Below are 12,277 nucleotides of genomic sequence, written 5' to 3'. Positions count from 1 at the left end.
TGTCAAGGCAGAAGAGATGAAACTTGCTGCATTTTGTCCCTTGTATTATACCTTTCTGGTGCGTTAGTAAACAGAAGATTCCATCTCCCTCCTAAGCTGCATGAAATGTAGTCTGGGTCCACTATTTCCTCCAAGAACCCTTGCTGATCCTCAGCAAAGATCCCCAACCATTACTTAGCACTAAGGACAATGGACCTTGAGTGCCCTGGAGAGGGGCCAGTGACAAAGACAGCTTGAAAAGTCAGTGGCCCAGGCCAGGCATGGTGGCTCATACCTGAATCCCAGCACTTTGGGAGGCTGAGGTGGGTGGATCACCTAAGGTCAGGAGTTCAAGACCAGCCTGACCAACATGGTGAAATCCCATCTCTACTAAAAATACAAAAATTAGCCAGGTGTGGTGGCAGGCACCTGCAATCCCAGCTACTTGGGAGGCTGAGGCAGGAGAATCGCTTGAACCTGGGAGGCGGAGGTTGCAGTGAGCTGAGACCATATCACTACACTCCAGTCTGGGTGACAAGAGCAAAACTCCATCTCAAAAAAAAAAAAAGAAAGAAAGAAAGAAAGAAAAGTCAGTGGCTCTCCTTAGTGATCTGTATCCAAAGCTGTGGCTTCAGTTGAAAATACAAACAGATGCTCTTAAAATTCCCACATGGCACCTTTTCATATGTAAATCTGTCTCAAATTTCCAAATATTTATATGTAAACACGTTCCAAAGCTTAAACAGACACTAAGGTGATTGGCACATTAAGTATGATTAGGGCACTTACTTGGTATCTTTTCTAGATACTATCATGGTTTCCTGAACATCTAAGACTGGTCGACAGAGCCTTACCTCTCAATCCATCCGAAGGTTAACACCTTTACAAATTCTGGGTCTGAGATATTTAATCACTGTCTCTTGTGCTGTACTTAAAGTCAGCTTAGAGTACTCAACTTAGACTACAAACTCTTCCAAGGCAGCAGAGTTCATATCCTAAGTTTTGGACCAAGATTTTACTGCAAACATATGGTTAATATTTTATAGGTCCCTTGGAAATACTTGCATCTGGCTTGAATTATCTACAGAGCTTCCTACCAACAGTCAGCAATTCTATCTCTTCTGGCTTTCAGAGTTCGAACAGGTCAAATATAAGGAGTGTGTCCAAGCTTCTCCTACAAATCTGATCAGTTTAAGGACCCATGGTAAGACTTCTGATGTAAGGCTTCTGAAACTCCCCATGTTGTCCTAGGATGATGGTGGCGTGCGTTTACAGAGAGCTAACTATGTGCTCTATGCATCAGGCTCTGCACTATGTATTCGCATTAGCTTACTTTGTTTGTTAAGGATCAAATTATTATCCCCATTCTACAGATAAAGAAACTGTAACTGAGAGGTTAAGTTCTTTGCCCAAGGACATATAAGGGGTAACCAGAATAAAATCCCTTGGAGACATGCTGCCACAAGCCAAGGAACTTCCAGAAACTAGGAGAGAATCCTGCAACAGATCCTTCCCCAGCACCCTCACAGGGAAGATGGCCCTGCAAAACCTCGATCTTGAACTTCTGGCTTCCAGATTTGTGAGACAATAAACTTCTGTTCTTTAAGCTGCTCTGTGTGTGGTACCTTGTTACAGCAGCCCCATCTAACTAATATATGGCTTTAATGTGTAGCTTTTTTTTTTTTTTTTTTTTTTTTTTGAGACGGAGTCTCGCTCTGTTACCCGGGCTGGAGTGCAGTGGCGCAATCTCGGCTCACTGCAAGCTCCGCCTCCCGGGTTCACGCCATTCTGCTGCCTCAGCCTCTCCGAGTAGCTGAGACTAAGGCGCCTGCCACCATGCCCGGCTAATTTTTTTTTTTATTTTTATTTTTAGTAGAGACGGGGTGTCACCGTGGTCTCGATCTCCTGACCTCGTGATCCGCCCGCCTCGGCCTCCCAAAGTGCTTTAACATTGGAGAGGGCCTTTCAAATTCCTTAATTCCAATGGAGAACTTCACAGTCAGGTACTACAAATTTGTTACTTAATGTCTTTAAATTCTGAATCCACCTTTGCCAACGACTGTGTGCACAAAAGGAAAAACTGTGGTTACCTTTTGTAACAAGTTATATAAATAAGACCTAAATGACCATGTTTTCTTTTCTGTTTTCTAATTACCCAAAGGTTAAGCATGCTATTTTAAAGTTTAATTTAATTTAATTTTGCAGCTTACCCAGGTTTAAGAGTTATTTGCAGAGAATAATCAGAAGGAACTGCAACTGGTGTTTAATGCAAATAAGGCCAGGCTGCTGAACTAGGGATGACTCATGCAGGCCTTGTGCAAACATCTATTCTGATTTGCATTTAAGAGAAAAGGTACACCTGTAAAAGTATCCAGCATGTATTAAAACATCTTCAAAATGTTTTGGAGTTTTAAAGAAGTGTCCATTAAAGATGCTTTCTGCTCCACCTCTTAAAAAAAGCATGGCCCCAGGAAAAAAGCTAATGAATTCTAGAACTTTTTTCTGCTGTGATATTTTCTCTTCCCAATCAATGTTTGCTTCCCCTTTAAAATCTCTGTGTACTTTCAAGGGTGCAGTAGCACAAGGTGATGAGGGCTTGGGTTTGATTGAGCAATGCTCACCCCATCTCCAGCCCCTACCCCACAAAGGCAAGTAGTACAGAGAATATATATACATATGATTCTGACATAAAATAAAATGTAAAGCCAACCAAAATGTTTGCATATTTTTTGCTTTTCCACATTCCCCCTTCTCCATAGACCTAGACTTCAATCAACCTGCGTCTCCTATAAAGAGAAAATGACTTTCTTGAATGCAGTTGGACTCCAATGAAAACAATCCTCTTTAACTCTGTTATCATAATACTATTTATAACTTTTACTCAATTAATGTTATTATAAGCTCTTATATATTCAACATGTTACCAACCTGAAAACTTACCCCCAAATTAACCTGATTTAGGTGAAGACACCCTATAGAACTCTGAGTTGAGTCAGGAAGATTGATCCCTCATTTAGGAAACAGAGCTCACTGTCATTGTCCCCTGTAGGTCTGGGGAGGAAGCAGGCTCTGGTTGAATTGTCTAGAGGATTCTCTCCCTCCCAGCAACCCATCTCCTTCCCATCCCATCTCCACTCTGGTGAGCAAACCTTCGGCTGTCCATCAATAAATCGATGCCAGGGATAAATTCTCAACAATAGCAAATCTAACTGGCCTCAACTTGCTATTTTAACACATTGATCCTCCTAACTTCTGAGAACTCTTTTTAAAAAGAAAGGGAAAAAATGGAATTAGTGTAAGAATAGAGAGAAGAGCATTAAGGATAAACTAGGGGTTTAGCGCCGGGTGCAGTGGCTCACGCCTGTAATCCCAGCACTTTGGGAGGCCAAGTTTGGTGGGTCACTTGAGGTCAGGAGACCGGCCTGGCCAACATGATGAATCTCTGTCTCTACCAAGAATATGAAAATTATCCAGGCATGGTGGCATGAGCCTGTAATCCCAGGTACTCAGAAGACTGAAGTACAAAAATCACTTGAACCTGGAAGGTGGAGGTTGCAGTGAGCCGAGACTGTGCCACTGCACTTTAGCCTGGGCAACAGAGTGAGATTCTATCTCAAAAAAAAAAAAAAAAAAAGAAAAGAAAAGAGAAAGAATAAACTAGGGGTTTAAATAGTCCCTAAATCAGCAATCAGAAATAAATCAGGAGTACCTGCACACTGCACAACTCAAAGCAAATTACTGAAAAGCCTTTAAATGTCACATGGATTTGAACTTTACTATTAGATATCTGGAGCTAATTAAAATATTTTCAAAGCATGTTTTAAAAGTGCTCTGAATAGACTGTGCTCTGGATTTACATGATGCCCTCCTTTCAAATATTTCAGAGTTGTGACATAGGCTCTTTTGCAATATTCATCAATGAAAAACTGAGCTACACTCAAGATCAACAGCTGGTGTTTGGGCCACAAAACAGGTCACCTCCAAGTGCTCCTCAGCTAGGCCTGCCTCATATATCAGTTCCTAGGCTCATTCTGGCTATTGCCCTATCTATCCTCAGAGTCTAACCTACTCTTTTCCTCCTTCATCTTAAGAGACGTGTCTACAGTGAATTTGTGTCTTAGTTTTCCAAAGCTTAAACCTCAGGCACAGAAAACAATGTTGCACTAACCATGACAGCTAACTTTGTGCATGTTTGCATGTGTCACATGAGTATTTAAATATTATCAATGTTTGGCTGGGCACGGTGGCTCATGCCTGTAATCCAAACACTTTGGGAGGCCAAGGCGGGTGGATTGCTTGAGACCAGGACTTCGAGACCAGCCTGGCCAACATGGTGAAACTGTCTCTACTAAAAATACAGAAAATTAGCCGGGTGTGGTGGCATGCACCTGCTATAATCCAAGCCACTTGGGAGTCCAAGGCACAAGAATTGCTTGAGCCCAGGAGGCAGAGGTTGCAGTGAGGAGAGACTGTGCCACTGGACCCCAGCCTGGGTGACAGAGCAAGACTTTCTCAAAAAATAAAATAGAAAAAGAAAAGCAGAGGATCATCTCAGGAGACCAGGCTGGCATATGGTGAAACACGTAAAAAAAAAAAAAAATATTATATATATTATGGCATGGTGGTGTAGCTGTAGTCCCAGTTACTTGGGCAGCTGAGGGAGGAGTATCACTTGATCCTGAGAGGCAGAGGATGCAGTAAGCCAAGATGCTCTCTCGAAAAAAAAAAAAAGGGGGGAATTTATTTTGCTGTCTGGACCAAACACAAAATACAATTACACTCACCATACTCTGAAATCAGAATCAATGAGTCTCAAAAATGGCTTCCATAGGTCAAATGGGGATCTACAAGGCTTCCAGATTATCTTCAAAATCTATTGATAGACATTTCTGTTGTGCTTCATTATAGAAATTACTAGATTTTCACATATGCGTTAGAACTTGGAGAGGCTCTATCTGCTCTGACCGTGCCCATTGCAGGCCCCACTCTAGCTCCAGCCACCTTCTGCTCCCTCACAAGTACACTCACAAGGGCAGCTAGGCACCTTCGTTCCTTTTCCAGGTCCTCAAATCCCGATGTAATGTCTTTATCATTTGTACTTTAACAACTTACTGCCTGAACCATTCTTTGCATTATGGCTTGTATTGTGGTTGTTTTCCTTTCTAACAGAGTAAAAATCCAAAGGTGCAGGCAAGGCATGGTGGCTCATGCCTATAATCCCAGTACTTTGGAGGGCCGAGGTGGGCAGATTGCTTGAGCTGAGGAGTTCAAGACCAGCCTGGGCAACATGGCGAAACCCTATCTCTACAAAAAAATACAAAAATTAGCTGGGAATTACGGTGCATGCCCGTGGTCCCAGCTACTTGAGAGGCTGAGGTGGGAGGATCATTTGAGCCCAGGAGGCAGAGGTTGCAGTGAGCCATGATTGCACCACGGCACTCCAGCCTGGGCAATAGAGTGAGACCCTGTCTCAAATAATAATAATAATGATGATGATGATGATAATCTAAAGGTGCAAGACCATGGCCTATTCCTCTTATTTCTCAGGTGGGGCAGAATCAAGAAATGGTTAAGGGCTCCTGTCTGAGGTTAGACAGATAGGGGATGAAATCCCAGCTCTAAGGCCTGCTACCTGCAGAAGCTTGGGAAAAATATTCTTACTAAGCTCCTCCTTCTCCATTTATAACATGAAGATAATGGTCACCTGACAGGGTCCTTGTGAAGCTTGATCCCATGTAAAGCCCTTAGTAGTGTGCACAGTATGTGGCCCCAGATATCCACTGAGTGAGGCATTCCAGTGATGCATTTCATCAGAAATTCGGTAAGACACACATATATAATTCATAATATTTCCCCCTTCAATAAAGCTTAGTTTATTATTAACTATCGTAAACCTGAAACATTAGGGAACTGAAGTCTTCAAGTGAAAAACAGAGTAGGAAAACAATAAAAACCTTTATAATTGCACTTCACAGCTTGCAAAAGCTTTTCATATACCATTAACATACTTATCTATAAAACATCATTGAAAAGTAGATTATTTTCATTTTATTCTCTGCAATAGCTCCATTGCCCAGAACAGCATGCAACACACAGTAGATCTTTCATAAAGAACTACCAAATGTAGAATCAAGCTCAGAGTTCAAGGCTGTATCCAGATTCTCAGAAATGACAAGATGTAGAGGAACCAGAACCAGATCTTAGCATTTGAATCCCAATCCTGCATCCTTTCCCCTCAATCACACTGTCTCCTGCCCCCAAGGTAAGGTTTCACAGAGCTGTAATTATTTAAGACATTCTATATTTTCTAGATGACAATAACTTCAAGATAAGAAAGGAGAGTGCTTAAAAAACCCCGATTAAAGAAAAGAAAGATCTCTCTTGTGTCACCAAGGGAAGAGAGAGCCAGTAATATAACTACTTGGATACAGATTTTTGCTTTCCTCAAAGTACACTCAGCAAACCACCTTGATCATGGTATGAACAAGTGAAATGAACCAAATTTCAAAACCAGGTTGAATGAAAAGATGCATTGGCTGAGCTTGCTTGGAAATAATATGGACAGGAAGTGGACAGATCTATAGACAAAAACAACATTGGCCTTGGCCATGAACAAGGGAGTTCATTTTACTATTTCTACATATGTTTGAAATCTTTCTAAATTAAAACAACGCAACAACAACAACAACAAAAACTCTCCTTCAAATAAACCAATGTATTAACATTAGGTCACCACTGTGTAAAGCACATGTGTACTAATCACTAACACAGGCTCTGAAGGGAACACATGCTTTGTGCAGCCATTGGCTCCATCTTGAAAACTCAGATATTAAATAATCTTTTCGTAGACAGTTAAGAGGAGATTATTTTAAAAAATGAAATACAGGCCGGGCACAGTGGCTCACGCCTGTAATCCCAGAGCTTTGGGAGGCTGAGGCGGGCGGATCACCTAAGGTCAGGAGTTCATGACCAGCCTGGTCAACATGGTGAAACCCCATCTGTACTAAAAATACAAAAATTAGCTGGGCATGGTGGCGCACTCCTGTAGTCCCAGCTACTCAGGAGGCTGAGGCAGGAGAATTGCTTGAACCTGGGAGGTGGAGGTTGCAGTGAGCTGAGATCATGCCACTACACACCACCCTGGGCTACAGACAGAACAAGACTCTGTCTCAAAAAAAAAAAAAAAAAAAAAAACACCTGAATATTTAATAAAGTGAAAAAGTTATAGAAAACCATAATGTTTTATGAGTCAGGGCCACTCCATTTGCACTGGACTTGAGGAGGCATATTTGTGCTTTGGTTAAACAGGAATATTTAGCGTTTACTTGTTCTTTTTGTGCATTACAATTTTTTTCTTTTAAGAATCAGTTTCGGCTGGGCGCAGTGGCTCACGCCTGTAATCCCAGCTCTCAGGGAGGCAAGAGGTGGGAGGATAGCTTGAGCCCAGGAGTTCGAGACCTGCCTGGGCAATATAGCAAGACCCCATTCTCCCGAAAAAGAAAAAAAAAAAAAAAAAAGAAGCAGTTTCAGCCTGGCACAGTGGCTCACGCCTATAATCCTAGCACTTTGGGAGCCTGAGGCAGGTGGATCACTTGAAGTCAAGAGTTCGAGACCAGTCTGGCCAACATGGTAAAACCCCATCTCTACTAAAAATACAAAACTTAGCCAGGCATGGTGGCACATGCCTGTAATCCCAGCAACTCAGGAGGCTGAGGCAGGAGAATTGCTTGAACCTGGGAGGCGGAGGTTGCAGTATGCCAAGATCACACCACTGCACTCCAGCTTGGGTGACAGAATGAGACTCTGTCTAAAAAAAAAAAAAATATAAAAAAAAAAAAAAAAAAAAAAAAAAAAAAAAAAAAAAAATAAAATGAAGTAATATTGCTGTTCCTCAGTTTATCATCTGTAAAATGAGTAAAAACAATAGCAGCTGCCTTTTACAGCTGCTGTGAGGATAAAGTGATTCAATATATGGAAAGCTCTGGAATAGGGCTTGACCCAAAGGAAGGCTCAGTAAATATTAGCTATTGTTATTCTTATGTGAGATAATTAAATACTAGGAGAAGAAACACATCACCAAATTGACACTTCAGGGACAGCTGAGAAGTTACTACAGCCCATGCCGGGGCTCAAATTTACTTTCGTGTGTTGAATCATTAATAGCAAGGGAAATACCTCACTCGTAACCTACTGTCCTCAGGCCACAGGAAAATGTCACCCTAGTAGTGAGAGAGACATTAAATATTTTACTCTACCAGCTGCTTAGAACAAAGCAGCCTGGGGTGTATCCATTACTGCCTTTTTCAGATCTCCTGAAAGATGTCACAAACCCCAAACTCTGGAATTTAGAATATAATATGAACAAAGCATCTTAAGAGTTGGTATCTTTGCATAGTAAATAAATGTGGATTTTTTCAGAATGATAAAGTGGTTTTGTTTATGGCGTTTGATTTTTTAAGAAATAGAAATTGTCTTTACATCTGACACCTCTGCCACAATATCCAGTGTATATCTTGCCAATAAGAGACACATTACACCAGCCAGCCTAAAATAGTCTCAGGTTGTTTACCAACAATGTGTAATTGTGCATTGGAGAACCCAGGGCTGAAAGTATTCATATATTCATGTTACACTCCCATCAGAATTGCCTTATTAAATGGTTGTAATGCTAGCATCCTACATAAATGGTAAAATTCATGCATTATATAACAACATCAACATTTGGGAAGGGAAAGATTATAACAGACACTGAATCTTTTAATTTTTTTCTCTACCAAGATACAAAAAAATCCTTGATATGTGCTTGCTTTGGCAGCACATGTACTAAAATTAGAATGATATAGAAATTAGCATGGCCTTTGCGCAAGGAGGACACACAAATTCATGAAGCATTCCATTTGTAAAAATTTAAAAAACAATTAAAAGCCTTGATAAAATGTCGTGCAGTTTTGACAGTTTCACATTGACTGCTTAATCAAATTAATTCTTGATTATTTGTGTGTTTACTGACTGATGTAGTCATTATCCCTGAATCCCAGGCTGGTCTCCCTCTCTGGTCAGCTGCCTGGCCTCACCTAAGTTTACACAGGCAAACTCCCAAAGGGAGCTTTTAACTTTTAACTGTTTAAAAAGTGGTTAGAGGTGATCAATATTCTAATTGTTTCCAGGCCTTGAAAACAGAGAATCCCATATTCTCTCCTGTTCTCTACAGAGCCACAGCAGTGTGATTCCAATTCAATCCAATCCCCAGCCATAACATAATTAACAGCGCAGCACTGCCAGGGACAGACAGATGAAGAGGGCTTGTGTGCGCCCAGACACCAGGCTCCCTGCTGAACCATTTGAGCTTAAGTTACATATGGTTCATTATCCCCCTTTACCCCTAAATACTTCAAGGGGTGGTCTCTCACATTCTCTTACATAACCATAGTAGAATTATCAACTTCAGACAATTTAACATTAACAATAACATTCACAGTTATCTAATAGTCTGATTTTGTCATTGACCCAATGATGTCAGTTATAGTATTATTTTTCCTCCAGCACAGGATCCAGTCTAGAATCAGGTGTTACTTTAAGTAGCCATGTCCTTTAATCTGAAACATTTCCACAACGTGTATATATATCTATCTATATATATATATGAAGCATTTACACAACATATATATATATATATATATTTGAGACTGAGTTTCTCTCTGTCACCCAGGCTAGGGTGCAGTGGCATGGTCTTGGCTCACTGCAACCTCCGCCTCCCGGGTTCAAGCGATTCTTGTGCCTCAGCCTCCCAAGTAGCTGGGATTACAGGCGCCTGCCACCATGCCCAGCTAATTTTTATATTTTTAGTAGAGACAGGGTTTTACCATGTTGGCCAGGCTGGTCTCGAACTCCTGACCTCAGGTGATCTGTCCACCTTGGCCTCCCAAAGTGCTGAGATTACAGGCGTGAGCCACTGTGCCCGGCCTCCACAACCTGTATTTGTCATTTACAACACGGACATTAAAAGAATATGGTATTCCTTCTCTCTCTCTTGCTCTCTTTTTAAAACAGAACCTCCCACCTTTGGGCTTTCTCTGTCATTTCCTCGTGATTGAATTCAAGATCTCTGTTCTTGCTGGAACATCACATAGGTGATGCTGCATCCTTTCAGATGTGACATCTGGAGGCACATGAGGTCTCTGCCCCTTGTCGGTGATTGTATTTTGATTTTATACTTTGGTCACGCGGTCAACGTGTTGTTTGATTTCTCCGCTGTATGTATTTTTTGAACTTGTAATTTGTGGGGAGACACTTTTAAGACATCACAAATGTCCCGTTCCTTATCACAATTTCCTCCTAAACGTGACACTCATGGATGGTTCTCCCCTGATCCAGTCTCTACTACAATGGCCATGAAAGGATGATTTCACAGCACCCGTTCCCTCCACGCATATTGGTCAGCCTGGGCATGCCGCTGTAAGCATAGCCTCCCTACTTTCCACTTATTAGTTAGTAATCAATATGGATGTGCAAATTCCTATTTTTTTTCCAATGGCATATAATTCCTTACTGTCCATAATTATTTTGGTGTCCACATGGTCCCTGGTTTGGCCAATAAAAGCACTGTCAAACTAGCACGTGTCCTTGCGACAGGCTCCCATCATTCTTTCAGCATGTCCATACCTTGTGACAATAACAAGATGTTCCAGGCTCAAGTTGTACCTCTCCTGCCCCAGCCTGTAATCAGCCATTTCTCCCAGTAGCCCTGGTTCCTTTGAATGGGAAATGATAACAGAGACCAAGATCTTGGCCCTTGATGTGCTTGTTACTAGTGGGGTGGCTTTGCTTCTTGGTCCTTCGATGGACAGAGCTAAGTAAAAAAAAAAGTATACACACACACACATACATAGACACTTATGCACACATGCATGCTACATGGGAATACTTATACATGCATGTATTTCAGAAATCAGTTCATACCTATTCCTCCAATTCCAGTTGATTCCCACAATGTTCTTTTCCCCCATCTCCCATTTCCTATCTATATGTTCCTTCTTTCTTAGTGAGAACCCTGGCTCTCCAAAACAGTAACTCATTTGCTCAATGCTAACATACATCTAAAACTGTTTCAGAGTTGCTTTGCCAGTATCACTACATAAAGTATAAGAGTTTAAAATTTCTTTGCCGAGTTTCCCTCACCAACCAACTTTAGACAAGATGGAGCATATATCATAGAATACTGTGTTCATAGCTCCCTGGATTATTTCTTTTTTTCCCCTCTTCACTGTGGTTATGGACTTCATTTGAAATACAACTGGGTTTCTTCATTTCAGGTTGCTCTCAGTTTTAGGGTTTCCCCTATCCCTATTATATATATACTTATATTTAAATATAACTTTAAAAAAATAGGGATGGGGGTCTCACCATGTAGCTCAGGCTGGTCTTAGGTGGGTGGATCATTTGGTCCTCAGCTCAAACAATCCCCCCACCTCAGTCTCCCGAAGTGCTGAGATTATAGGCATGAGCCACCAAGTCTGGCCCTTATCCTTGATTTAAATTTATTTTTGAATATGTAGGACATTAACAGGCTCCCCAAAGCCAAAACGATGCAAAAGGGTGTCTTAGACAAGTAACCCTCCTCACATAACCTCTTCTCCTTGTTCCTACCCACCCTTTGTTGGTAATCGACTTTACTGTTTTCTGTTTATCCGTCCTGTGTGTTTTATAAAGATAAGAAGATAGGCCAGGTGCAGTGGCTCACACCTGTAATCCTAGCACTCTGGGAGGCTGAGGCGGGTGGATCACCTGAGGTCAGGAGTTCAAGACCAGCCTGACCAACATGGAGAAACCCCATCTCTACTAAAAAAAAAAAAAATACAAAATTAGCCGGACATGGTGGTGCACGCCTGTGATCCCAGCTACTTGGGAGGCTGAGGCAGGAGAATCGCTTGAACTCGGGAGGCAGAGGTTGCCATGAGCCAAGATCTTGCTATTGCACTCCAGCCTGGGCAACAAGAGCAAAACTCTGTCTCAAAAAAAAAAAAAAAAAAAGACAGTTGTATTTTTCCTTATGTTTCCTTTTTTCTTTTACAAAAGTAGAAAATATATGTTCTTTTGCAGTTTCCTTTTTTCGCTTAGCAATATCTTCTATAATTACTAGAAGTCACTTCTCAGGCAACTGTTTGCAAGTAGAGAAATATTTATGTCTTATGTCTATGTATAAATCATTTCCCTGGAAAACTTTTAAAAGAAATCCATAGGCCGGGCATGGTGGTTCATGCCTGTAATCCCAGCACTTTGGGAGGCCGAGGCGGGAGGA

The 12,277-nt window shown here is 41.4% G+C and overlaps 1 protein-coding gene and 1 non-coding gene across 4 annotated transcripts in view; one reads left to right on the top strand and one right to left on the bottom strand.

Annotated features, from left to right (window-relative positions):
- ATP8B1 (ATPase phospholipid transporting 8B1) overlaps positions 1-12,277 on the bottom strand; it is a 138,293-nt gene that overhangs the window by 88,219 nt on the left and 37,797 nt on the right. The gene's annotated exons all lie outside the window — the stretch shown is intronic.
- LOC116470000 (U6 spliceosomal RNA) lies at positions 8,779-8,882 on the top strand. The gene has a single exon (XR_004248445.1). It is a non-coding gene; the product is annotated as a U6 spliceosomal RNA (small nuclear RNA).

The sequence above is a fragment of the Hylobates moloch genome, unplaced genomic scaffold, assembly GCF_009828535.3.
Source record: "Hylobates moloch isolate HMO894 unplaced genomic scaffold, HMol_V3 SCAFFOLD_5, whole genome shotgun sequence".
Taxonomy (NCBI): Eukaryota; Metazoa; Chordata; class Mammalia; order Primates; family Hylobatidae; genus Hylobates; species Hylobates moloch.
The sequence above is the reverse complement of the archived record's forward strand: the minus strand, read 5'-3'. Positions and strand labels throughout refer to the sequence as shown.